General features: G+C 36.9%; 1 long non-coding RNA gene and 1 pseudogene across 1 annotated transcript; both read left to right on the top strand.

Annotated features, from left to right (window-relative positions):
- The first annotated feature begins 944 nt into the window (after positions 1–944).
- Positions 945–4890, top strand: LOC127163670 (uncharacterized). Its single transcript, XR_007827519.1, has 2 exons — positions 945–1088; positions 4771–4890. It is a non-coding gene; the product is annotated as an uncharacterized LOC127163670 (long non-coding RNA).
- A 1073-nt stretch (positions 4891–5963) lies between these two features.
- LOC127164489 (polyunsaturated fatty acid 5-lipoxygenase-like) lies at positions 5964–12569 on the top strand (annotated as a pseudogene).
- Positions 12570–23687: the final 11118 nt, after the last annotated feature.

Consider the following 23687-nt stretch of genomic DNA (forward strand, 5'->3'; position numbering starts at 1 on the left):
GAAAATGAGAATTAAAAACAAATAAATCGATCAATAAACAGTATAGAATTAGAAACATCAAGACAGAGAAGCAACTTTTTATATGAGGGGTTGTTTCTTTTGAATCTAAACTGAACTGAGTTAATAGATTTGCCACATTAATAATTATAGGATGAAATAATAAATGCAGTTTCAAGCATTATTGAAATATATTAGCCTATAAATATTCAATTATAAATGTTTTGAGTTTGCCCACAGAACCCCAGCATTAATAATCTATCTTTAGTTAAGCAAGCAATCAAATAAGCAAACAAACAAATGAATAAATCTGTCCATCCATTCAGAAACAAAAAACGGTTTTGCCATTTATTTGAAATGATCACTGTCAGTTTGTGAGCGCTGCCCATATTAACTGGTTACTAAAAGCCTGTTTTTGAATTAGAAATTAAAAGGGTCATTCTTCATCATTTACTGAACAATGAGAGCACAGACACCCGTACTGCTGCCCTTGTAAAGGTTTGGGCTAGTACTCTTTGCAGACAACACAGAATGAAACCATTACAATGCCAGATTAATAAATGTGTTAACAGCATTAAGCTCTTTTAATTTATTGCACTGAAGTATAAGTATATACATTTTATTTTTATTATGTTTTGACCCACATCATACTGTTCATTGTAAGAAAGTATTTTGAACATCCACATTAAACTGCACTCTTCACACTTAAGGAGGCAAATTCTAAATGGCAATAATTGGAAAAGCTTAATCAGTGAAAAGGGGTCATCCATACCAAAGGAATACCACTACTTTTATACCTAAGTTCAGAAACTTGATAAAGTGCACATGTTTGGGTATTAACCCATTTTTAATTGGTTGAACACATGGACATTATGTCAAAGGAGGTGGAGCAAATGAACTTCATTTATATATATCTGCTTTAAAAATGAAACTGAGGATCCAGAGATTGCACATCTTTCCATGCAGACACAATGTCGACCTACAAGGTGACCATATATAGTGTTGCTGAGACAACGGACAAAATTCACCTGATGCTGATGGACTCATGGCATCAGAGCAGTAAAAAAATTGCCTTTTCACCTTCTGAAACGGTAAGAACTTTAAAGATTTTTAATATAGATTTTTTTAAATTATTACCATGTTAATCATTTCATACCCTACACACAACGGTTTGCCATCTGGCTTCAGGCTTGGAAAGGATGTGTCAAGCTGGGTTGTAAAAACCTTAGAACGAGGTTACTCGCTTCAGTCTGCTCACATGCCACCTCGTTTCAGAGGGATTATTTAGACTGCGGTACAGGACAACGATGCTCACGTTCTCCAGTCCAAAGCACAAACACTGCTTGCAAAAGGAGTCGTGAATGAGGTTAATTCCCCTTTAATAAGTGGAAAGGGTTATTTTTTGTAGTCCTCTCCCTACGCAGTTCAGTACAGGCACTTTGGGGGTTGGGCTCACAGAGCTGCTTCGTTCTGCACTTGTTTACAGAACACCATTATTGCATGCATCCCCGATAGAGGGAAAGGTGAGAGACCGTTTCAAAAGGGAATGCTCCAGTTGCTAATGTAAGCCCCGCAGAAGAAATCCAGGAAATCCCTAACGCTGGGTCTGAATAAACAGAAGGTTTAACTGCTGCGTTGATTTATGGTGACTAATAAACAAAAGACTATGTCATTTTTCTTTTTATAATTATTATTATAATTTTCCAGTGGTGGAACGAGTACACAAATCAAGTACTTGAGTAAAAATACAGATACGTATAATAAAATATTACTCTAGTAAAAGTGCACCTTTTACTCAAGTGGAAGTACAAGAGTACCCAATTTTTTATGTACTTAAGTAAAAAAAAAAGTACTGATAGATTTATTTTGCAATTTTACGTAGGCTACTTAATTTAACTTTATATTAGCAAATATTTTTTATAATCCTACTGCTCAAAATACCTGGGATTTTCCCAAAATAACCAGTAGAGGCAGTAAAAATATAATTATATTTAGGGCCCGAGCACTGCAGTGTGAGGACCCTATTGGAATTGCTCTGTTTCTTCTTCTTCTTCTTCTTCTCCAAAGTGAATTGCATTTTTGAGGGCCTAAACATGCTCACAAAACTTTGCACACACGTAAGACAAAAATTGACATCTAAAATGGGTTTTTGAAGTGGGTTTCAATGGAGTGCACCTCAAGCTATGTTTCACGTACATGTACGAAACTCGGTACACACATGTAACACACCAATACCTACAAAAAAGTCTCCTGGCACAACATCCGCCGAAACCCAACAGGAAGTCCATTATATTGAATTTCCTGTATGATTTTAGTGCAGTTTTTGCCATTTTCAGGCCTCGTACTTTAACAAACTCCTTCTGCAGTTTCCAATCATCTTCAAATTTGCTGAGTGTTATCATAAGGCATATTCAGTTATAGTCATAGCGCCACCTGCTGGCAACAGGAAGTGACATGTTTAACACTGTTACAGACTCCTGGCAACATATTAACAAGCATTAGCAAGTTAAATAAGCTAGCAGCATGTTAGAATCATGCTAAAACATGCTAGCAACACTTAGCTAAGAGCTAAAGCATGCTATTAATGCAATGAAACAGGGAATTACTGTAACTCATGCATGCAATGTCCAATCTGCCCCAGACTTGTTTGATGAGAGTCCTGACCTGAACACATGTAACAGCCAATATTCTGTTACAATCATAGCACCACCTGCTGGCAACAGGAAATGGCTTGTTTTACACTAACTTAAACAAGCAATGTCCGATCTACCCCAAACCACTTGTTCGATAAGAGTCCTAAACGCAACACATGTAAAGGCAGATGTGCCAGAATACTCGACCACTGGGAATATTTTATTGTGTTTTTTTTTTAAGTTTTCTGTATCCATGGACCTCCCTGCAGTTAGCATTAAAGGGTTACTCCACCACAAAATGAAAAGTGTGTCATTAATCACTTACCCCCATGTCTTTCAAAACCTGTAAAAGCTTTGTTCGTCTTCAGATATTTTTTATGCATTCTGACAGCTTTCTGACCTTCCCATAGACGGCAATGTAATTAACACAATCAACGTCCAGAAACGTAGAAAGGAGATCGGTAAAATAATCCATGTGACATCAGGAATTCAACCGTAATTTTACGAAGCTACGAGAATTCTTTGTGTACGCAAAAAAAAAAAAACTAACAACTTTATTTAACAATTTGTCTCCTCCACATCATCCTAGCGCCATTTTGGAGTGCAAATAGTGTACGATGTTCTGTGTCAGCCGCAACACACTGATACGATGTTTTCATTAAAAAACGCGTGGCGCAGCTGACACAAAACAGCATACAGTGTTAGCGTTCTGTGGATACTCTCCAAAATGGTGCAAGGGTGACCTCGACAGGCTCCCTCAGACCATCAGTTCCTCTTGGGTCAGACATCACTGCGCCTCCGCTGTGAACTTGGTCTCGGACCCTCCACCTCTTCGGATTCAGCTAGCTCCTCCTCTGCTCTTGGTTGCTCTAGCTCAGCCTCAGCCCTCTGGACCACTCTATCTTGGAGGGGTCATCACTGCAGCTCTGTTGTGGCCGCCTAGGTCACCGGAGTCCTGACGCTCCATCGTCTCTTTGGCTGTGTGGTGGGCTCCCTCCATATCAACATTGTCTGCGGTCGTCTCCATGGTGGAGTCTGTCTCAGCTGTTGCCTGGACGATTGTCCACCTGCCTTTGCTCAAAGCCTCCTCCTTTTAGAAAAAAAACTACCCATTACGGGTAGTTGCATGTGCAACATGGCCTCACCGCCTTTGTTGCGTGTACCCGGGGACAGGGTCTATGTGAAGTTTAGCTGTAGGTCTTAAAAGTAAATTCTGTAGAAGAAAATATTTCCCTCTGCCAGTTGCAACTGCTGGACATGTTTTGTCCTATGTTTCAAGAATCAGTGATATCCGATTCAGATCAGTTTTTTCCCCACATATGAATGAGGCCTGAAATCAATCTCTGAATATCAAAGTCCATGTGCTTTTTTCCTGCTTATGTGACAGTCTTGCCTGGGTGGTCTCTCTACCGTAACTGTGTAGCTGCGCAATGGAGGCAGCGTGTGTAAATAGGGTTTCACTGATTCAGTAAGACAATAAACCATTTCCACAGCAATGCTTCATTAACTCTGCCCAGTTTATTTTAAAACAGCTCTCCTTTTTAATTATTTTTTAATTCTGTCTTAACTTTGTGATCATATAGTGTTTCAGTTGTAAATATTAACAGTTTGAACATAGATGATACACACTTTCAATCAATTATAAATCACAATTGGATGAATGAAGATCCTCAATGAAATACAGAGCAATACAGTTAAACTCAGTGACAGGAAACATCCCCACCTAGTGGAGAATTTAACACAAACATTTAACAACACATTTAACCACATGCCTGCACAATGGAGACAGTGTGTGTAAACACTGATTCAGTTAGAGAATAAACCATTTCTACATAAAACACAAGAGAACGCACTAACTGATCACAATCAGCATTTTCATAGATAGATACAGTCACAATAAAACAAATATTTGTATTGTTTGGACACTTATAAATGGTGCAACTTACCCACAGCAATGCTTCCTTAACTGCTTGCAGTGGTGAGATAAAATGAGAATAAATGATAAAACCTGTTTATCCTGATAGTGCAGATAAGCAGGGTGACACAATTAGGATTAGTCCCTCTTCACCAAAGCCTGTGGAGAAATCCGTTTGTTTTTTTCACATACAAGATAAATGTCTAATGAAAGTTGTAATTAAAGGAGATCTCCTTCAACATCTGTGTGAAGAAGAACCTTGGAGACATTGTCCAGGTGAAACTTCAAAAACAGAAACATGTCAATTATCCATGGTTTTGTAAGCATATCAAAGTGCAGACACCCTCTGGAGACTGCTTTGAGTTCCCCTGTTACTGCTGGTTAGTAGACGAAATGGAAGTGATTATCCGAGAAGGCACTGGTACGTGCAGACTGACTTTGTTCATTATCCTGTATTTAATGAAGCATTATTATTATCATTTTAAAATTCAATTGTGATTAAACCATGTCTTAAATTCTGTCCTTTCTATGTGTAATATGTGTACTATGTATTTCTTTGTGTTCTTTTAGCTCGATTGCCTCAGGGATGACACCAAAAGCAAAGAAACAATGAACTGGAATCTAGACAGACAATGTTCAGGTTTGAATATTGAATATTTATAGTAGTTCTCAAGCCCCTGTCCCTTTAATTGCTGATGTTAAAGTGCCCTTTCAGTCCGATTGGAGCTCAGCAGTAAGAGTCTTGTAATGAAATGGCTAAGCCTGCCTGTCAAGAAGGACCTTCTCAGCTACCCCAGCAAATACCAACATTTTTCTCAAACCTTGTAAATGAGTATAGATTTATTGTGTTATCTGTAGCCTTTGGCAAACTTTTGCATTTTGTTCCAGGATTCTGTTAATGCTGAAAAAGACATTTGCTGTTGTGAATTCCATTGTTCAGATGTTCTACTAGTTAATGAGCTGTAAATAATATGTGATTAATCACTCTGGAAAAGCAAGGAAATGGCTTTATGGGAATGCTGACACATCTTATGGCTCTTCTAAAAACTTAAAGTGGGCTATAAGCAAAAAATAAAATATATATATATCTTGGTGTAACTCTACAAGTAAATGTTGTCATTTTTCTTGATGAAGATGGAGGGACTGGAGACCGGGCTGCCCTATGTGCATAGATGGCTACTGAGAAGAATTGTTTATTGCAAATGTGTCTCTGATGTCCCGTCACGGCGTTGGTCTGATTTCACACACACTTCACAATGCAATGACGCAGAGATGTTCCAATGGTGTTGTACCTTTCCACATACTGTCTTTTTTTCTGAAATCATAATTACAGGCATAACCTGAAACATCCCCTTTCAATGGAATTTGCGCTGCCTTAGAAGTTTGTCGGTTTTCTTCATTTAAACAAAAACTGTATATCCAAACACATTTGTTGTGGGAAACCTGTAAAGCCTTTGACAGTGGACTCAAGTTTGCCCTTTGAAATCTGGACAGAGAATGTGATGCAAGACTGGAATAAGGACGACATGTTTGGCTATCAGTTTTTGAATGGCTGCAATCCTGTCATGATCAGAAAATGCATGAAACTGCCAGACAAATTTCCAGTCACCCATGAGATGGTCCAGGGCAGTATGAAGAGAGGACACACACTACAAGAGGAATTACAGGTCGCAAACTACAAGATGAATTACAGGTCAGAAACATAAATCACTTGAACAGCTGGTCAGTTATCAAATCCAAGATTTGCTTGTATTGTGACATCTCTGTCTTTTATATAAACTAAAATATGTGTTGTTTTAACCTACAAACCATTTGTTCTAAGCTATTCATCTGTTAACACATGTTTACAGGCAGGAAACATCTGCATAGTGGATTTTGAAATACTGAAGGAAGTGCCACCAGCAAAGAGCGCTATTTGACTGCACCCATCTGCCTGCTGTACAAGAATGAATTGGACCAAATGTTGCCAATCGCCATTCAGGTATCTAACTCGTAATCTGAATCAAATGAAAACAGGTGAATGAACTAAAATGTTGTTTTGCAGTGAATTTACTCATTCAAGTAATAAAATGTTCTGCTTGCCTTTATTATATCTGATTCAGCTGAGTCAAACCCCAAGGGAAACGAGCCCAATCTTTCTCCCAAGCGATGATATTTATGACTGGATGCTTGCCAAGATGTGGGTGAAATCTTCCAACATCAATGTACACCAGTTGGTCACACACCTTCTTAAGACACATTTGATGTCAGAGGTTTTTCAAATAGCTGTATACAGACAGCTTTATGCAGTCCATCCTGTGTACAAGGTACCTATATTTCAAAGATTCAAAAATTAATAGATTAATATATGTCAAAAAAAAAAAAAAACAAAACTCCAAAGCATGACATAGAAACAACTTCTGCTGTTTCAGGTTACTCTTTTTGATTCAATTCTTATAACTGAATGTTCAAATGCATCATATGCTTTTCACAGTTACTGATGCCTCATGTTTGTTTCACAATTGCATCCTTTGAAAGGCATTTTAAAAGCAGATCATTGCATTACCACAGGATCATATCACAAAATATTTTTATTCATGATTTAAAAATGTCCAGAGTTTTAGGCTTCTTCTTATTTTTATTTTTTAGACATCCACCAAATATGGTGATGGGGAAAACTGGAATAAAGGTGGAAACAACAAGAGAGAGATTTGCTTTTTGCTTTCACTTTCGAGTTCTGACTCTTTGCATGACAAGCCTAGTGCATGCGCATCAGTGACGGAACCGTTCCATCTGCGCTTAAGACCACGGAAAGCGCATCATGTTCCCACTGAGCAAACGACATCCAAACTTTATTCAACATTTCAACGTCTTTGTGGGAATATAGACATGACTTGCACAGCTGGTGGAATTCTCATGTTTCCAAGGTTTGTTTTTCTTTATTTTATAAAATCATTTTGTCAAAGTTTTGTTTACAGTTAATAACTGATGTCACAAGGACCCTATTTTGTTTGAATCATGGACATTATTACTTTTATCTGTCTATGGAAGGACAGGAATATTTAAAATGGTTTCCACTGAAAAATCTGTGCAAGTGATGCGCTTGTGCCTCGATAAGATGAATGCACCAAGCTCTTACAGATTTGCAACAACAAATGACTGAAAATGTTGCCTAATAGCACACATTTATCTAGGTTTTTTTGGGGTGAACATTGTTTTAACGATTCAGCTGAGTCAAATTGATCAAACGAGCCCAATCTTTCTCCCAAGTGATAATGAATGTGACTGGATGCTTGCCAAGATGTGGGTGAAATCTTCAGACTTCAATGTACACCAGTTGGTCACACACCTTCTTAAGACACATCTGGTGTCAGAGGTTTTTGAAATGGCCATGTACAGACAGCTGTCTGCAGTCCATCCTGTGTACAAGGTACCTATATTTCACAGTCATGATATTTAGATTCAGTGCTCAACTGGAGATTGTGGTTTTATGTATGTCAATTTATTGATGAAAGGTTGCTGGTTCTGATGTCCTTGCTGTTTTCAACCATGATTCAATGTTAACCAAAAGCCTCCAGAGCACAACATGAAAACCACTTCTGCTGTTTCACATTATGCTTTTTGTATATGTTTTAACTATCAAATGCATAATTTGCTTCTCACAGTTACTGATGCCTCATGTTCGATTCACAATCGCAATCAATGCAGTGGCCCGTGAAAAGCTCATCAGTGAAGATGGGATCTTCAGCAGGGTAGCTTTGAAGCTTATTTATTATATCTATACATAAACAGCATCTTGTTGGGATACAAAGCAATTTTATTTAAATTTGATTATCCTGTGTTTGTAATTTGTAATAAAAGCCATAAATTCTGTCTGTGATATAGATTAAAGATGCACCCAGTCTTAACAAATCTTCATCAAGACAAAACTTAATTATCTGAGTTTTTAGCTTATGATATTCTGTTTTTGCTGAATGTGAATATTCTTATTAAATACATAGGCTTCTTTATGTTTTGTTAGCTGGTGTTTGCTTTAATAGACTGTGTAAACCAACAGACCTATTTAGCTTCTAAATAACTACAAATGCAAAAACATCCACCAGAATAAAACTTCACCCACTATCCCCTAGATGGTCTCTTGACTAAATAAATGCTTTCAGTCTAGTTAATTTCTGAAAATATTTAAGCAAAAGATTAACTGTATTCTTGGTATCCAAAGGTCGGCAGCATCAGTGGAGCTGGGATGGAGACACTGATAAAAAATGCCATGAAGACTTTAACCCTCAAGTCCCTGTGCCTCCCTGAGGACATAAAAGCTCGAGGAATGGAAGATGTGCCCAAATACTATTATAGAGATGATGGCATGATGATCTGGGAGGCAATACACAGGTAGGTGGTAGAGTAGCAACAGTTCAGATCCTGTACTACTAGTGCAAAAGCACAAATGAATCCACATACGTGTCAGTGAAAATGTTTGGCATCAAGAGTATTGTTTTCTTTCTATCGTTCTGTAGCTTTGTTTCTGCTGTGGTCAAGATCTACTATGGCAGTGATAAGGCGGTTCAACAAGATGTGGAGATTCAAGGATTTGTTAAGGACGTTGCCTTTGGCATGAATAACTCTGACAGTGAGTACAGGTTCAACTTATCAAAATGTGTAGGTTTGTCTGTGCTAGCATGCATGACTGTTTGTTATGTATATTCAATATGCATCTTTGTCCCAGATAGCACAAGTACATCTGCAAGATGTCTGCTAAAGATCTCTTGATCTGGAAAGCATCTGCTGTGTATAAACGTCTGGCAGACGTCTGTAAGATATCAGTTTTACATATGTTCTAAATCAGGGGTCACCAGACCCGGTCCTGGAGGGCCGGTGTCCCTGCAGAGTTTAGCTCCAACCATAATCAAACACACCTGAATCAGCTAATCAAGGTCTTACTAGGTATACTTGAAACTTCCAGGCAGGTGTGTTGAGGAAAGTTGGAGGTAAACTCTGCAGGACACCGGTCCTCCAGGAACAAGTTTTTTGACCCCTGTTCTAAATCATAAACATCTTAAAGACATCTAATAGACTTCTATTTGACATCTGATAAGAAACGTCCAAAAGACGTAATGCAGATGAGCAAACTACGTAAATAATACGTCTTGCAGATATAAATGCAGACATCAAATAGGGGTGTGTATAAGTCACCTTTAAATGTGTGCACAAGTTAAATGTTTACTGCCACTGTTTACAGAGTTTCCAAAGTCTCTGAACTCTCGAGAGCAGTTGGTCGAGTACCTGACTGTCGTGATTTTCACAGCTTCAGCACAACATGCTGCTGTCAACTTTGGACAGGTGAGGTTATGCACTTTCATATCATCAGCAAGAGTGTTTAAAATTGATAGGCCAAATTCTGGATGATACCTATAGGCTAAAATCTGTGAGTAAACATTTATGTTCCAGTTTGACTGGTATGGCTGGATCCCCAACAGTCCTTCCACCATGCGCAAGCCGCCTCCCCAACAGAAGGGCCAAGTGGATATGAAGTATATCATGGAGAGTCTGCCTGACCGTGGATGTTCCAGAGAGGTTTTGGGAACAGTTTGGGCCCTCACTCGGACTGAGAGAATGAGGTTTGATGTCTGATTTGCATATATTTTTTGCTTGAAATTATAGAGAACATGGCAGCAGTCTCTTGTTGCAGATTGTTTGCTTGCTACAATGCATGTGTTCTACGGCTCTGACAATGTGCAAGTATTTCTCAGTCAGCGCAATTATTTTAACCCTTTGATTGGGAACAGTTTCACGTTTAAAATACTAAATATTAAGAGCTCTGTTTTCTTCTAGTTTTATATGTGCTATATATAAGTGGAGACTCTTGTTCTTATCAGAAACTGAGAAAAATACAACAACTACAACATCATAAATAATGATAGCAGCATGAACGTTACGTTTCGTTATTTAACAACATATAAAGAGCCTGGGAATCCCAGGAGAGTACCTAGACACATAGTTGTACATTTAAATGCTGACAACTAAACACTATCATAACTGTTTAGGCTAACGTTAGGTAACTAACAATGCTTCTCTTCAATGACATCTTAATAATATTCTTGATAATCAATAGCTTTCCTTCATAGTCATGAACACATTTTTAAAATCTTGTAATATTTTAAAGCCTTTATTGTTTTTCAACTCTACAACTGTGCAGTAAAATTCACTGCAAAGATCCACTTTTCATTCATAAAGACGATATGAAAAAATGTCTTTTCATGGAAAACAACTAGTTTTTAAGATGAAAATGATATGAAATGACCCTTATAACCAGAAGAAGACAGCAGAGAATCACTCATTGGCTGCAGCTGCCATTTCAACTCCCTGGTTTTTTTTTCAGTCCTGCTTTTCGATTTATTATAAAATTATTAGTATTACAAATTGTAGTACTTTTACTTAAGTGTATTGTATAGGAAGTGCAGAAAGTCAATAAAACAAATAAATAAGCTCAGACTCAAACAGACTATAAGGGTGAATTATTTAAATACTTAGTTTCTTACAAATTAAATAAGTTCAATATTAATGGTATAAAAATTAAATAATGCATTTAATATGAATCAATATAAATTTGAAATATTTTATATTTCATCTAATAACTACATCTTCAAGTTTTAACTTGAACTGTAAAAGCTATTAAATAGCCTATATTCAACCAACACAAACATGTTACTGCTGTCGTTTTCTTACTCTGAATTTAGTCTGAATAATTTCATGCACAGCTCTGTTTTTGACATCAGCTTGTCAAATGTTGTGTTCGGTCAATCACAGCAATGACTCTCGGGATATTTAGCGGATTTACTTGCATAATTTTTTACACTCGCGTTTGTCATTCTTGAAACAATATACTTGGACGTTTGGTCCTCTAAGACAAACAGAACTTTTCTTCGAATTGTGAATGGATTATGTAGAGAAAATGAGCCAAGGACACTCCTATTATGGCACGGTACAGTTGACCTGAAATGACTGAGCTGACTTGTCTAAAACAAGGAAGTCATCTGTGCATATGGTTGATTACATTACTTTCCTTGAGTAATCCAACAGAATGTGTTACAAATTACATTTCTGTTCTTTAGTGGAATACTCAATCCTTCTTCAACAACTGTTGCCACATAGTATGTTAAAAGGCAAGCTTCTGCTTTTCGCTAATGTTGGTCTATTGATGTCCCAAGTGTTTGGATAGTTTTAAACTAAACTGTCTGTAAGTTATAGAAGGGACCATTTATCTTAAAGGGCACCTATTATGCAAAATCCATTTTTACATGGTTTTTGGACATAAATGTTTTGGCAGTGTGTAAACACAACCATCCTATAATGATAAAAAATCCACCAACTCCTTATTTTTGTATCCCCATAAACCAGATCAGTCTCGTTTTGATTCTGTAAGCAGTGTGACAGCACATTGTTTTTTTTATTTTTACGAAAATTTACCATGGTTTTACTGCAGTGAAATTGTAGTAACCATGTTTTTTCTTGCGTATTAATATAATAATGTTTATCTTGCGTATAAATAATATATAGTAAGTTAAATCTTGTGCAACGTAAAAAATCAAGCTGAAATTGGTTCAATTATTTTGGTCAAATAAAGTCATTGAAAAACATATGACATGCAAAATGTTTTCTGTTTTCTGAATTTTTTCCCCCAGCGGTTGTTAGGCATGTATCCAGATATGTACTTCACAGAGCAACCAGCGATGGAAGCCATAAAGACTTTCTACAACAAACTAGAAGAGGTGACCAAAATCATCAAGAGCCGGAATGAAAAATCAACATTGCCTTATTGGTATCTGTCCCCAGACAAAATCCCCAACAGTGTTGCAATTTGAGAAAATATTTGAAGAAACATTTTGCAGTTTATGCCAATGCATGTTTGACATAGAGAGAAGAATAGCTCTATTAAAAATAGAAACTACTGTAAAACAGAGCATTCTGCCTTTTAAGAAACCTTTTTGAAATTATGTTTGATTGAACTCTGCTGTTGGGAAGTAAGGGATATTACTTTGTAAAGCCTAAAAAAGCTGATGGTCAGGAAAGCAGACTTTCTTTTCAGTTCTTTTCTTAATTCATATAAATGTGTGTATTCATATATCCATGCTATGGTATTCATTTATTCATCTTTTGATTCAGTTATTCATATGCTTTATTACTAATCATGATATAATGTTTGTGGTGTATTCTAGGTAATCATTTGACCTTACAATTTTTACCTTATTGATATCTAACATCTTTATGGAGTTGGTGCTGATTATCGTGTTTTGCTGTTGCTGTGTGGAGGGAATATTATTCCAGCTTCATTTCTTTCGGTATGTGGGAGGTTCTGATAGAGCTTAGATGATAAAAGATTGCTGTCATGGACATGAAACAAATGTTTTAAGAATGCCGTAGAGGAACTGTTTTGAAATTGTGAACGTCTCTGACTGCACTTTTATGTTTGTTTTCCTTTTTTTTTGCGGGAGCGCTCATAATAAAGAATGCTGTAGTGAAATAACGAGAAATAATGTTTTCATTATCTTATATTAAGTTGATAACTAATAACTCAGTAAAAAAATAAAAACTCTACACCATAAGAATTTAAAGGTTTAAATTCGTTGTGTTTAAAAACCTTATATAGCATGTTCAAGCGCTCTACTGGAACAGCGGTTCGCGTTTGGTGGGAAAAAAACGGACCCAATACCAACAAACCAAGCGGTATCATAAAGCCCAAAGTAGACTTCACTTTTTATGCGTATGCGAGGAACAGTGTACAGTGCGGATGATGTGAATTTAATCATCCGAACACTACGTGCACCACCCGATTTTTGTAACTGTGGGTACTTTGTATGTGCAGGTCGCACATGCGCATTTAAGTTATTTTGCAGTAATCAGTTATTCCACAAGGTGGCAACACTGTTCTGGGCCATTGTTCCACAGTAGAAAACGAAACTAAAGCGACAGAATAACATCAAAATAGCGGAGACTGCAACAACAACCGATGCTGACACTGACAAGTGCTTGTGAGCGTGAGGGTACTAACGTACAAATTACCTAAGAAAATACAACATTTAGGCTACAAGTCACTTACCTGAAGGGTGAGCCAGTTGAATCAATGACTCAAAAGTTATGCGAATGTACAAGAGTCTAATTGGCTTAAATTTATCACATGCTGAATTATTATTAATTAATAAAAATGCACATCACTAATCAATAATACAAATGAATAATTTTTATTTACATTTTTGATTGATATAAACTATAATTTGTTATTATTATTATTATTACTATACAATGTATAAAAGCAATTTATATTGTAAATTGTAAATGTTTTTGTTGTGGAATTATGGGGTGACCTGGATGAAGATTAACTTTTTAACATTAGATTTTGTTTAGGTGTTGTAATTGAATAATAACAACCAGACAAACCAGAGGAAAAGTGATTATGTGGTGTTAAATATGCTTTGACATAATCATTATGTAGTAACCTGAGTAAATGAGTTAGGTTTTCTTTATTATGTCAGTATAATCAGACAGATGTCATTAAAACTTATTTTGAACAAAAAAGCTTAGCTTAGACACACAGACATCAAAAATCAGCATGAGAATCACAATAACGGTGACCATCAAAAACGTATGTTGTAGCCAATTAAAACTCATCCATGACTCCCATCATGCATTGCGGCATGAATAAATTATAAGCTGAATTGTCTTTGTAATTTCTTTTATTCTATTTTCTTTTATTTTTACTGTTTTATGTGACTTTTTAGTCGCTTTTTCTGTGATGTTTAGCGTTGATCTGTTTCTGAATATGCTGATTGTCACCATTGTTGAGATTCATATGCTGATTCCTGATGTCTGTGTGTGCCTGGAAGAAGCGCTTTGAAAGTTCTGATAGAGCTTAGATGATAAAAGATTGCTGTCATGGACATGAAACAAATGTTTTGAAATTGTGAACATTTCTGATTGCACTTTTATGTTTGTTTTCCTTTTTTTTCTGTGGGAACTCTCATAATAAAGAATGTTTTAGTGCAATAACGAGAAATAATGTTTTCATTATCTTATATCAAGTTGATAACTAATAATTCAGTAAAAAAAATAAAAACTCTACACCAGAAGAATTAAAAGGTTTAAATTTGTTGTGTTTAAAAAACCTTATATCGCATGAAGAACTTTTGATAGTTTTTTGATCGGAGGAGCGTGTAAGAAATCCATTCAAAATTTAATTTAAAATTTAAACCACAAGGCAGTTGTAATCAATAAAGAAAACATAACTCAAAGACTAGACTCTAAATGATTTCAGCGGCTCAAATTATGTTTATTTTTAAACAGAATTATCACCACCAGATGATTTTTTTCTTCGGCTTGTCTGGCTGTTTTAACTCAGTTCCAGCAGCTAAACAAAATCTAATGCTAAAAAGCTAAGTGTCAAGAGCCCAACTAATGCTAACACTGACCACTATAATGGTGATGTAAAAATGTTGCTTTTCTCATTTTGGTAATACTGCTTATTATCATCTGGTGTCTTCAATAATGGTCAATCATCACTGAATGAATCACTTAATTACCTCATTAACTTTAACACTGCTTCAGTGTTCATTTTAACACTCTTGAGTATGGACTCAAATAAACTCCCGGGAGAGTTCATTTAACACTGGGCTTTAACGCATTGTTTTGTTTTGCTTACGGCCATATGTGTACATGTAAATGAATGGTGCTTACACTATTCGTACTTTTTGCAACATGACAACATTTCTGTAACTTATAGTCTGTATAGGGACGGTGCATGTCCTCTGACATAATGTTAGGAGTTAGCGACAACGTATGATGACGTATGACAGTGTAGTAGTGGTGTCCCATTTCTTAGGGGAAATTTTTTAACCCTTCCCCTTTCCACTTCGTTTCAAGGGGCAAGGGAAAGGGGCGAGGGGTAGGCAAAGGGCTAAAAAAATAGAATTGGGATTGGGCCTTAGTTTAACTTATTTTTTGTTGCTTGTCTACGCTCGTCCACCGCATTCTTTCTCTTTTTTTCTCTGGTGCTGTTTTGCGGTGTTGGTAAATTTACTACTTAATTCTGAGTTAAAATATGTTGTTGTCACTTGCGTTACTGAGATTGTAACGAGTAATATTATTACCCAAATTTGATTAGTAATGTGTTATATTACTGCGTTACAGCAAAAAGTAATGTACTACTGTAATATTATTACTTTTGTAATACGTTACTTCCAACACTGCATGTCAGTAGTCATTTTTGAATAAGTTAGTTGCCATTAGTTAAATAAGTTGAAAATTAAGTCACATTATTGTGCAGTGAAAAAAACACCTTCTTGTGGAGTGTTTCTGCCTGGTCTTATTGAGTAATTACATTTTTTTCTACTTGTTTCACTGCATAGGCATACTATTGTGTTGACCAGGAATATAGCGCACAGTATTACTCATTTAATTTTAAAATATTTACTTATTAATTCATTTTTAAGAAAAAAACATGCATTTTATTTCATTGTGCAACCCTCTACAATGTGGATAAATCACTGGAATACCTGACCAAATTTGCACTAGGCAACCAAAAAATGTCTATCATGAAATAATTGGCTAGTATTTTTTTTATATATTAAAATATATAGCTATTACAAAAAATAAGAAACACATGGCCTTATTATAAAAATACTTCAAAAACAATAGACCATACATGGATAGACTTAATAGCTCTCCTGTTAGTATAAAGCTGAATAACAGATACATAGTGTTCTATTTCTGCGAAAGCCATACTGAAGATGGTATTTTGTTGAAAAATGTACATTTGTGTATTTAAAATTTGATTAATAGAGTTATGAGATCAATTCCGTATGCTTAAGTTTTAATATTAGTACTGTGTAATTTCCATTTACAAAAAAACTAATTTTTATACAATGTATAAAAAAAAGCATTTAGCAGCATAAAATGTAAAATTTTGAATAACCAAACATTCTCCCAATTGATATCACCAACAAACTTGTTCCAGTGTATGATTTGGTGGTTGTCTCATTTTGAAACGGAGCGATTAGCTTTGTTATTGTTACTAAAGTTTAATTAAGTTAAGTAAAAGTAGGTCAGGTTAATAAACTGTATCGATAAACAGCACCAGAATGAATGGCACAAAATAGAAAATACATTTTGTTAGGGCACACAGAATAATTAAAGTCTAAATTATTTATTATATAATATCCCTGACAATTTAATAACTTATCAATTTCTGTGCCAACAAAGCTTGATGATGAAAGGCAGAGAGTTTCACAGGTATTTTATGTATTAGTCACACATTAACAGCTTTTGTGTTTCCTGCTGACACACTGCAGCGAGCATGGAGGTGGCTGACTTGGAGCCATTTTTAGCTGGTTAAAATACTAGTGTTATAATAATCATTTTGGCCACCACATTAACAAAACCACCACTGGCTCTGCACTCCTTTACATAAATTAAAAAACGTATGTGCCATCTAGAAGCTTGCGTTCTGCAAGTGAACGGTGCATTATTGTGCAATCCCAAAGAGGCACAAAATCACTTTCACTGACGTTTACATTAACTGTTCCCTCCTGGTGGAATGACCTGCCCAACTCAATCCAAACTGCTGTGTCCTTAGCCATCTTCAAAAAATGGCTAAAACACATCTCTTCCATCTTTATTTGACCCTCTAACTCTAGCACTCTCTATTATAATTCTATTCTTTTTTTTTTTTTTTTTTTTTTAAATCTTGACCCTTTAAGACTTGCACTTCTTTTTGCATTCTATTTATTTGCTTTCTTTTTATTTATTATATAATTAACAAAAAATGGCCTCTAACTGTGTCTCTCGCCTTCACTCTGTTACACTAACACTAGCTTGCTCTATTCTTTTTCTATATCCTATTTATTTATATAGTTAACAATAACAAATAAAAAACCCTTGCTACATGTACTGTGTTAGGCTAAATGAGACTTGCCATAGCAATTGCATTTCATTGCTCTTTTGTTGATTTTGATTGCTTCCATTGTCCTCATTTGTAAGTCGCTTTCGATGCACTGCAAAAGGCTCCTCTGTCAAGCTCCTGAAGCTTGTGCACAACACTACAGTCATCTCCATCCTTGGCCTCACCAAGGACGGAGACGAGTCCACTTACAGACAGGAAGTTGCGCAGCTAGATGTCTGGTGCAGTCACAACAACCTGGAACTCAACATGCTCAAAACAGTGGAGATGATCATTGAGGAGAAACCCCCTGCACTCCCCCCACCATGAACAGCACTGTAACAAAAGTGGCGTCATTCAGGTTCCTTGGCACCACCTTCTCTCAGGACCTGAAGTGGGACACTCACATAGACTCCATTGCTAAAAAGGCCCAGCAGAGGTTGTACTTCCTTCACCAGCTAAGGAAATTCAACCTGCCACAAGATCTGTTGAAAAACGGTTTTACTCGGCCATCACTATGGCCGGTTGGGTATCTAGAACTGGTTCCATTTTAGAACCAGTTCCAAAATTCCAATAACCGGGTATTCAGTAAGACACGTGCGTTTCGGTTCCACTTGACGATTCCTGCTTTCGCATTTTATTGTGATTTTAAAGTTTACAATCAAACGATTTACCGCAGAGGGGAAAGAAGTTGCGTACTGTTTGTGTGCAAAGCACACATCTGAAGCGCGAGCACAGTTAGTGAAGAGTGGTCCTGGCCTGTTTACATTCTTAAACCGTTCCGTGCATTTCCACTTCAGAAAAAGATGTTCCGGACCGGATCTGACTTCTCTTTTACATTTACTGTGCAATAAAACACAGCCGTTTTTGTTGAAAGTGAAAGTAAACAGATGAGAAAGAAAATGCATTTGTAACAGTAATTTTAGGTTTGCGTGCATTCGGTGTTAAAGAGAGAGCAGCCTAATAAACCTGGTACCTGTCATTAATGTTAATCCAAGAACAAAAAATAATTCACTGATCTTGACTAAATATCTTTTGTAACTCTAATGAGGATTATATTCTCTATATTTTTTCTATTTTCTAAATGATCTATATTTTATTTATGAAAAGAAAACTGTGCAGTGATTTTAAACTTTTGATTTAAATTTCTGTATCTGCAATTTGTTCAGTACTGACTGTTTACTTGTCTTTAACAATTCAATGTTTGAAATTTATGTTAGTCTAGTTATTTTTGTAGTTTTTTTTGTTTTGTTTTTGTGTTTGGTATTTTTTGTTAAACTCATAAGCAATAGGTCCTCTTAGGCCTAAGTGCTCTGTAGGTTGCTGATTTTTGCTCATGTTATTCAGCTGCAACAGAAAGCTTTGTAAAAATACAGAGTCTGACTTTTTTGTTATTGGAATTTAAAACTAGGAATCGTTAAGAATCAGAATCGATAAGCAGAATCGGAATCAGGATCGATAAAATTCAAACGATACCCAACCTTAGCCATCACTAAGTCTGTCCTGTGTTCATCCATAACTGTTTCAGCTACCAAATCAGACATCAAGAGACTTAAACGGACAGTCAGGACTGCAGAGAGGATTTTTGGATTCCCCGTGTCCAACCTCCAAGATCTTTACATCTCCAGAGTGAGGAAAAGGGCTAAGAAAATCACTTTGGGCCCCACACACCCAGCCCACTCTCTCTTCAGTGCTACAGGGCACTGACTACCGCCCACCAGAACAGCCAGAAACAAAAACAGTTTAACACTTTAAACTGTCCAACATAACTGACATATTTATACATGGAATCTTTAAATTGTATATTTGTAAACTACATAAGCTGTATGCTTGTAAATAACATATCGCTACTTTATTACACAATTGTTTAACAATGTGTTTTTCTTTGTATTTTTACTTCTGTATTGCATTTTTAAATTTTCTGTTTTTCTTATGTTAGTGTTACATTTCATCTCTACTGTGTAATACCTATGCAAGTCTGCACTATCATGTATGTTTGCAATATGTCTGTACTTTCTTCTGGACTGGAATGTCCTGTCGCCAAGACAAATTCCTTGTGTGTAAACATACTTGACAATAAATGGTTACCTGATTTATGAGTACCTGTGGTGGTACAGCTACCATACTATTTTTGCCATTAGCAATAACATTCACCACTTAAAAAGTTCTTTGGAAAAAATAAGTGAAATTATAAGTTAAAGACTCTTCATGGCAGACACTGATGTTTGAAATAACTTTTTTTTTAGAACCTCTTTACTCACATCTCTATATCTAAAATCTTGCCTATAGGCACTAATGGTTCATTCCATTTCTTTTACAGACTAAATTACACTGTACAGTGTTGCCCAGTAATGGTAAATAATACCAGTTTTTCTTGTAGGTCTAGAAAAAATTATTAAGAAAAACAACTGAAAACTTACACCCACAATTATTTCAGTAAAATAATGACTGCGGTATTTCAATACAGAAGATATCTATATAGGCAAATGTGAATATACAAAGAATTATGAAAAAATGTTTTCATGCATGACAATGCAGTTGTTTGTACAACTGGCAGAGAATTTAGTATTCATACAAAGATGGGTGTATATTTTCTGCATTCACACAGCATAATGTGTTCCAGTACTCATAAACAAAATCTGTAAAAATAATACTTCCTTTTTCAAATCGAGCCATTCTCAGATGTCACACCGACAGAGGCCGCTCCCACGATAGTAAGACATGAGCGTCTTATCTCAGATCAGCTGTCACAGTCCGACCTCCATTGTTCCGATGCCGGAGCAGGGATGTAAGTTAGACAAGAATATCTCCGATTGAGTGATTGAGGTGTTGTGTTGCTGGATGTAATAATGAACATAGTGGTCCTCATTTACTCCCGACATCTGAGCCACTGAAGATGCAGTGAATTACGTTCGTTTGTTTGTTAAGGGAATGCGGCTCCCAATCTACATATATGTGTCTATGTTCGCACAAATCATTCATGATCCAGCTTCACTTACAGCAGAAGTGAGTATAAGGGTTTATTTATGAACTTTTGCGATCGCCTTTCCTAATAATGTGCTAGTTAGGAAGTTTAGTGGCTAAATTCGGCTAAAGTAAACAGGCTTGTCACTCCACAGAGAGAAGAGAGGGGCGGGGCGAGCAGAGCTCATTTGCATTTAAAGGAACAATCCCTCAGAATGGGATGATTTTTGCAGAGCTGATTTTGACAAGGTAAAAAGGGTGTTGTTTTACACAACCATTGAGAATTTTTATCAAAGTATATTATAGACTTTTCATTAAGACCCTAAAGAATCATATCAATTTGTGGAAATGTGGAATGTGGAAATGAGACGTTTCCAATGATACAACAATCACTGTGCATATTGCACAAAATATTTATTATTATTTGTATTATTTATTTATTTAGTTAGTTAATTTTTTTGTACCTCACCTCACCTCATCCTTCCCTTCGGGCTGTCCCTGTCGCCTCGCGTCTTTACGAAGATCGTGGAGACAGCCATTGTTCCACTCAGAGAACGTGGCATTCACATTCTCAACTGTCTCGATGACTGGCTGGTACTGGCGCAGTCTCGGGACCAGTTGTGCGAACACAGGGACATTGTGCTCCGTCACCTGCTGGGACTTCAGGTCAACTGGGAAAAAAGCAAACTCTACCTGGTGCAGAACATCTCTTTTCTCTTTTCAGAGGCTCCTGAGGTATATGGCATCTGCAGTAACACCGCTCGGGTTGCTTCATATGAGGCCACTTCAGCACTGTCTTCACGGCCGAGTCCCAAGATGGGCGTGGCAGAGTGGCACGCACCAGGTACCCATCACCCCATACTGTCGGCAAACCATCAGCCCGTGGTCGGACCCTTCTTTTCTATGGGTCCCTCTAGATCAGGTGTCCAGGCATGCTGTGGTGTTCACGGATGCCTCGACCATGGGCTGGGGGGCCATGCACAACGGGCATGCAGTGTCGGGTCTGTGGAAGGGCCTCAACTGCAGTGGCACATCAACTGCCTCGAGTTGCTAGCAGCGCATCTTGCGCTAGGCCGCATCAAGAGGATGCTACATGGCAAGAACGTGCTGGTTCGTACGGATAATACTGCAACCATTGCGTACATCAACCACCAGGGTGGTCTACACTCCTATCCCATGTGGCAACTCACCCACCATCTCCTCCTCTGGAGTCAGAAGTATCTGAGTTTACATTAGGCCATTTATATCCCCGGCGTGTTTAATCATGCAGCCGACGAGCTTTTGACCCATTGCCAGTTGTTTTATTCCCTGACCAAGTGCACCCTCGGCACAGATGCCCTGGTGCACAGCTGGCCCCAGGGCCTTCGCAAACATGCATTTCCCCCAGTGAGCCTTCTTGCACAGACACTGTGCAAAGTCCAGGGAGTAGGTCCTGTTAGTTGCACCATACTGGCCCAACCGGACCTGGTTTTCGGAACTTATGCTCCTCACGACAGCCCCTCCTTGGCCCATTCCTCTAAGGAAGGATCTGCTTTCTCAGAGATGGGGCACTCTCTGGCACCTGCGTCCAAACCTCAGGAAACTTCATGTCTGGTCCCTGGATGTTCGCTGGGTTCTATAGCATTCATGTAGAGCTGGTTTCTTCCCGTGTACTCGCCCCCAGTGGCCAGTAGCACGCAGAACCCATTGTAGGTGTCAGCATGCAATGCCGCGTCTACTGCTCCAGTAGAGTTCCCCAGAAATGGCTAACCCTGTAAGTTCCTCCGTCACCCCCACCTATGACGGTCAGTTTGGACGTACATCTCTGTTCCCTTCTTCAGGGAACGAGGGTTACATACATAACTGAGATGTTTTTTCCTTATGCAGTTATTTTATTGTAATAGAAAAGTAGTTCTATAAAACAAACATTAGAAATGGTTAGCAAAATTTTACTGCAAAAAACAGTGATGACATTTCAGGCATTAAAGGTAATTAAATTTTATTTAAAAACTGCAGATAGTACGACAAGGCAGTAATAAACAATGCTACATGAACTTCAAAAAACACATGCATTCAGAAGCAAAATAATAATTATCCCCTCTTACATTACTACCAGAAATACTATTAACCTCACTTTCTTGTTCTTGCTTAGAGCCTTCAGTATTGCCATTACAGTGTGTCAACAACAAGAACAACTTTAATCCTACTTTATAAAAGCTAGTTTCTTTCAAACCTAACCAAATTGAGCTGTTGGCAAATCTATTCGCTCAGTTTGGTTAAGTTTGAACAACCTCTCATTTCTAAAGTTGCTCCTCTGTCTTGATGTTCATGAATTTCAAAGCTCACAATCTAATCTAATATAATATAATATAACATAATGCACCTGTGTGTGTGTGTGTTTTTTTATATTGTATTATTTGTATTTATTTTAATTATAATGTGATTCTTTTTATTCAGATTTGTTAGCTGTTGTGTATTATTACTTTTTATTTACTTTATATTAATATTGATGCACTATTAATTTTAAGCACTATTCATATTTTAATGATTTGCAGTTGTATTTTAGAGGCTGCTATCTAAAATCTCTCCTATATGAACCAACAGTACATTCCTTTTCTTTCTCACAGTAAATCACTCTATACAGTGTTGCCCAATACTAGGCAGAATTATTCAGAAATACAACTGAAAAGTTTCATAAAAACTTAAACACAATGAACTCTCAGTAAAATAATGAATGTGGTCTTTCAATGCATAAAATATCTACATATGCAAAACACTGTATATATTGATGAATTGTGATGCATAAATGAGACATTTCACCAATACAGTGATCACTGTTACACCGTTACATATGTTGCACAAAATATTTTATTAATTTTATTAGTTCATATATTATACTCAAACATGGAACAATCAACAAATGTAAATGCGGTTGATGGGCTTAAATTTGTTATCCAAAGTGAAGATTCCAAAGGCTTCTCTTAAGCTTAAATGTGGAGTCTTTTTCGGAGACTAGACATTTTTGCAAGACAGTAACGTATATTTTATCAGGATAGAAAAGTTGTTCTGGAAAACAAACATTACAAACTGTTACCAAAATTTAACTGCAAGAAACAGTGATGACATTTCAGGCATTGATATGACATTAATATAGGGCCAGAGGGCAGATGACCAGCGCTGTCTTCCACCTTCAATACCACGACAGAGGTGAGACCCTTTAGCAAGGCACCAAACCCCCAACTGCTGTGTGTGTGTGCACTTGGATGGGATGATTTTATTTTCAGTTGAATGAATG

This window comes from Labeo rohita, chromosome 4 (assembly GCF_022985175.1).
Source record: "Labeo rohita strain BAU-BD-2019 chromosome 4, IGBB_LRoh.1.0, whole genome shotgun sequence".
Lineage (NCBI taxonomy): Eukaryota > Metazoa > Chordata > Actinopteri > Cypriniformes > Cyprinidae > Labeo > Labeo rohita.